The 5900-nt window shown below is 35.8% G+C and overlaps 1 pseudogene; it reads left to right on the forward strand.

Moving 5' to 3' along the window:
* Positions 1-4086: 4086 nt before the first annotated feature.
* On the forward strand, positions 4087-4734 carry LOC125134960 (40S ribosomal protein S8-like; annotated as a pseudogene).
* The last annotated feature ends 1166 nt before the right edge of the window (positions 4735-5900 follow it).

Consider the following 5900-nt stretch of genomic DNA (forward strand, 5'->3'; position numbering starts at 1 on the left):
TTTAGAGGAGAAAGAGGCCTATTTTCGAAACTATTACAAAACTTTGTTCTCTGCCTTTATGCAGAGTATGCTCTGAATAAACCATAGAGTTGATCCATATTCTTGTAGGGTACACTGTAAAACTGAGATCTGTCCAAATTTGTCAATGCTAAGCCCCACTCTAGGTAGGCTTTGTGTATAGAAGACTTTAAACTAGGGTTAATTTGGATCCATATATGATCTCAGAGTTGCCATGCTATACATAGTTAAATAAAAAATTCTCTGTGTTTGTACTTGTGAATTTTTTTTAGGGAAAAAATCATTTTCTTAAAATGTTTTGAGAAAATCATTTTTCTCAAATTAGAAAAATGTAAGGAGGTCTGTTCTACAGTATGTAGACTGCTCTCTGATTTCTACTTGGGAATTATAGTGAGGGCATAACTCATCCTCAAGTCACTGCTTCTCAGGATATACCTTGGAAAATCAGGTGGAAAGAGTTTTATTAATCCTTCATATTTTTCATAAAAACTGTCTACCAGAGGAAACCCACAAACTTTTGCAGAGGTGTGTAAAATGGACCCAGAACAAATCCAGAGATTTTGACTAAAAATGGCCAATGATGTGTGCCACTTTATTTTGAAAAATATTCTGTGGCTCTAGGACACCCTTAACTCTTTTCCACATACATTCTCGAGGAATAAACATAGTAAATATTTTATGGCACTCTCAAAAGGAGCTATCAAGCTTTCCTTTAAACAATAAAAGGTTTGTTGTTTTTTTCACTCAATCTCTAAACCAGAAATTTAAACCTCATCACATTTTGATTTAGAAGAAAGAGCCAGACTTGTGCAGAAACCAAGCTCATGTATCAAGGCCATACCCAAGTGTGGTTCTACAGAATCTCGGGTACCACCCCAGTTCTACTAAGTCAGAATCAGTATTTTTAACAAGATCCTTAGGTGATGTGTATACACATTAAAATTATGCTATTTAGTTTGCATTTTCTACAGCTGTGGGTGTGTATTCTGGGGAGGCAGAATACATTAGAAAGTACAGTCAATCTCTACCAGAGTTTTCTTACATTTTATCTTTGTAGAACTTTGATATTTTCTTTACAAGGACTTGAGTGACTGCTAGCAATGTGGAATTGAGGATCCATATGGATTCCCTTAGGTAAAATGATGTTAGCTGATGACTAAGTGTTGAGAGATTCCTAACTGACATGGGGCTGGGGCTGGGGAACATCGGTGGTGGGGGGAAGCAAGGGCTGGTACCCAGGACTATAAATTTCCCCATATGGCCCCTTCATGATTATCAGCACCTGGTGGATTGCCCTGTAATTTTAAGCAAGGCAAAATATCTCTAAATTTTGTTTCTTTAGAATTTTAATTGTTTTCAGTTCACGAATGCTGAGTCCAGCTATAGTTTTGAATGTACTCCCTTCATCACTGTTCCTTTTGCTTCTAGAATACCAATCACAATGTAGATTTCTGGAAAATACTAAGAAATATCACTGATTTAAATGGATGATTGGCTAGAATATGTAAAATGCATCTTTAAAAATTTAATAGTCAAAGCTATTTTCAATGGGGTAGTTCCAATTCTGAATGTATGAACAATTACTTTGAAACCAGCTATTAAACTTTTTCTATATTGTGTTCAAAACAATTTGAACTCATCCATCCTTATTGTATTCTATTTTATAGGTAATGTTATAAAAATATAAGGTAATGGATTATACTGATATTCTGGTAATGAAGGAAATATATTATTAATGAAAAATTTGAAGTTAAAAGGAGTCTTTTGCAGGTTCTATTTTTGGTTAAGGTTATTATCTATTCTGGATTTGCATAAACCTTTTAAATTCTTGCCTATTTCCAATTTTGCATTGCTCAAAAATCTGTCCTATTGGGTTCTGGAAAGCTAAAATGATGAAGGCAAATCCTTGTATCCACAATCTGATATTTTCTTTAAAAATAGCTGCCACCTGATTGTTTTGTTTTTTAAAATTAACAGTGATTGACTTTTACTTATGACATATCAGACACTCTTTTGAGCGCTTCACAATATATGAAAAGTTCTCAAACAGGCATAAAAGATTATTAAAATTCTTTGCCTGCTTTTCTTGTCTGTAAAATGGCAACAAGACTCCTGTTGAAGATGAACTAGTTAATGTATTGCTGACCAGTGAGAAATGCAAAGTCCCCATTCCAGAAACTCTGGGGTTAGGGATTCAGCCTCCTGTAGTTCAAGGAGCACTACTGGTGTTTCTAATGCACAGTGAAGGGTGAGAATCCCTATTCTAAGTAGAGTCTGGAAAAATTATTCATTGGAGATCTTTAAGAAAATTTTTACTGGGGAATTGAGGACAGTAACCACACTGTATAGTATTAGGAATGAAAAAGGAGAATGATGGAGGTGAAGAGGCATCAAGAACACTAAACTTACTGTACTAGTGAAGAAAATTGAGAAGGAAATTGAAGAGACTACAATGAAAAGTAGATTTAGCAAAAAACTATAGTTGCTATTTTTTTGAATGATGTTACTTCATGTGCTTTCATATTGCTTTCATATCTCAGCACTAAGATTCCTACATCTGGACACTTCCTTGAAAGAGAAATAAAATTCCTTCTTATTGAAGTAATACTTTGAGTCATTTAGTCATAAACAATACTAATCATAAATGATATAATATCTATATTTGTGAATTGCTACAAGGCAGAAACTATATTTATTCATCTTTGTCTTCAGTACATGTTACACAGAAAATACTGTAGAAAATGTTTTTGAATAAATCATAGTCAGTTTCTGAAATATTCTTAATTTTTCCAAACAAAAATACATTATAAAATCTACATGGGATACTTATACTAAAAAGTTACTCATTATTTACCTGAAATTCAAATTTGACTTTCAGTTTGTTAAATCTACAACCCTAAATTAAAAGCCATGTTGAAAAAATACTTTTGTTAGCTACTTCTAGATTGTCTTTATATTGAAATCTAAACTAAATTTTAAAATTTGGATGAAGTTTCAATTATACAAAATTTTGCTTTATTTGGTTTCCATAGTTCACTGAAATTATTTTTAAAATACAAATATGTATGAATGTCTTTTAACACCCACACAAAATTTCATGTATTGATTACTGTTTTAAAAATATTTTCCCAAATATTGACTTCTAAATGAAATATTTATATATTTGTTTTATAAATACTGTATTCTTATAAATCTTGAATGTTTTCTAATTTTACTTTAGAATTTCCTCTTCCACATCTCAATATTGTATTGCTAAGCAAAGAAGTTTCATTTCCAATTTTTTTTTTTTTTTTTTTTTTTTTTTTTTTAGGGCTGCACCTACGGCATATGGAAGCTCCTAGGCTAGGAGGGTCGAACTGGAGCTCTAGCCGCTGGCCTACACCACAATTACAGCAACACCAAATTCAAGCTGTGTCTGTGACCTATACCACAGCTCATGGCAACCCCTTGTCCTTAACCCACTGAGTGAGGCCGGGATCGAACCTGTGTCCTCACAGATACTAGCATCCTCGTAGATACTAGTCAGATTTGTTTCCACAGAGCCATGATGGGAACTTCCTTATTTGCAATCTTAAGAAGGCTCAAGGGTTTCAACCAAGAATGCACATGTTCTTTCACTTTTTTTTTTTTTTTACAGATTTCATGAAATGACAAAAAAGCAAAACGCAAAACAAAGGTACAACATTACGAAAATACAAAACTGAAAAATCAATTAAGAAAAACTATCAAAAAAATGTCTCAGGAAACAAGGATATTAGAATATTTACTATAGCATCTCTATAAAAAAACTGAAAATAGACTATCTGATCAATATTGTTTGAATCACATCATGTATTCTGAAGGCAACTGATTAAACACTTAAAGTTATACAGCTCTTCATCTTTGAGGATTGTAAAAATAAAGACCTATTTTTCCCTCTTTCCCTTTTGAAACCCACACCAAAAAACAACTCAAGAACAGAGAGTAGGAGACTTCAGATTTTATGTGCTAAACTATATGGAGGACTTCCCTGGTAGCTTAATGGGTTAAGAATCTGGCATTATTGCTCTTTTCAGCCAGCGCCCAGCAATGGGCATCTCTTGGGACAACTGGCACAAGCACCGCAAGACTGGGGGCAAGAGAAAACCCAACTCAGGATCTGAGCGAACACAAAGATTGGCCCCCGCCGCATACACACAATTTGTGTGTGGGGACGTAACAAGTACCCGGCCTTGAGGCTGGACTTGGGGAACTTCTCCTGGGGGTTGGAGTGTGAGTGGAGGCCCTTCAGGCCTGGGTGGGAACTCAGCACCTAAACCTTTCTAAGCGTCAGTTACATACACAAGACGAGGATTATTGATATTGTGTGCAATGCATCCAACAATGAACTGCTCTGTACCAAGGCCCTGGTGAAAAACTGCATCATGCTCATTTCCAGCACACCGTACCAACAGTGGTACGAGTCCCACTATGCCCTGCCCCTGGGCCGCCAGAAGGGGGCCAAGCTGACTCCTGAGGAGGAAGAGATTTTAAACCAAAAGCAATGAAAGAAAATTTAGTAAGTATGACAAAAGGAAAAAGAATGCCAAAATCAGCAGTCTCCTAGAGGAGCAGTTCCAGCAGGGCAAGCTTCTTGCATGCATGGCTTCAAGACCAGACAGAGCAGATGGCTCTTCTCTAGAGGGCAAGGAGCTGGAGTTCTATCTGAGGAAAATCAAGGTCTAGAAAGGCAAATGAATCCTCCCTTCTGTCTTAGCTCATGCAATAAAGGTGTTTATTGTTCTAAAGAAGAAGAAGAAAAAAAAAAGACTCTGGCATTGTCACTGTTGTGGCTTGGGTTACTGCTATGGTGCAGGTTTGATCCCTGGCCCAGGAAATTCTACATCCCATGGGTGAGGCAAAAAAACAAAACAAAACAAAACAAACAAAAAAAAACCAACAAAAATAAATAAATAAAATGTATAGGTGTGAAAGATTGAGAATGATAAATGACTGCACATAAAGGAAGAAAATCAAATCACAGGGTCTAGAGAAGAAGGAATATTGCTGAGAAGCAAGTTGGCTTGCCCAGCAGATCCTAGATATTCTCAAGAATTATAGGCACCAAAGCAAAGATTAAAGATAAAAAAAGATATTATTTACGCATATTAAAAAACTAAACAAACCAGAACCTCAAGTACCCAACCTTACTCACTCATTATCATAGTAGAGTTGCAGTTTATTCTCTGTCAAAACTTCACCAGAGAGGTGGCAGATGCGAAATATGGGCACAGTGGGGTGAGATGAACTATGGGATTAACTGGGAGACTACAGTATCCTAATTTTTTTCTAGGTGACTTTTGCAGGCCAATATCCAAGCTTGAAGCCCTTAGACTGGAGATAAGATGGTCCTTAGAAAATCTGTGAGCCACTCCTTAGAAAAGACACACAGACAGTGATGAAGAATTGCAACCAAGGAAATGAAGGAAGTTGGGAAGCTCACACCCAAGTAGATCACATTCACTTGCGTAATGAGTTTATGGAGCCTCAATTGCTTTTCTTTCTTGAAAAGAAATTTTCAAGGGCAGAGTAATTTAAAAATTACAAGAGAGCAATTTATGAGAATAAATGCCTAGAATTTTCAGATTTATGCTTTGAAGTCACAAGTAGATTTCCTGAGAACTATTGTATGAGGCATGCTGTTCAAATGACAATGTAAATGTTAAAACACATTCAAGGGAAGTGAAGAGCTTTTCAAATCAGCAGGCATTTTGGCTAATGCTTCAATATCAAATGAGAGGTGAGTTTCAGTTTAAATTTTATATTCCACAGGGGAGAAGGCAAACATTGTTCTCTGAGTACCCATAAGCACCTGTTATTAGATGTCCTGGATGGCATGAGGTGGGAAAAAGCTCTAAATTAAT

This window comes from Phacochoerus africanus, chromosome 1 (genome assembly GCF_016906955.1).
Source record: "Phacochoerus africanus isolate WHEZ1 chromosome 1, ROS_Pafr_v1, whole genome shotgun sequence".
Lineage (NCBI taxonomy): Eukaryota > Metazoa > Chordata > Mammalia > Artiodactyla > Suidae > Phacochoerus > Phacochoerus africanus.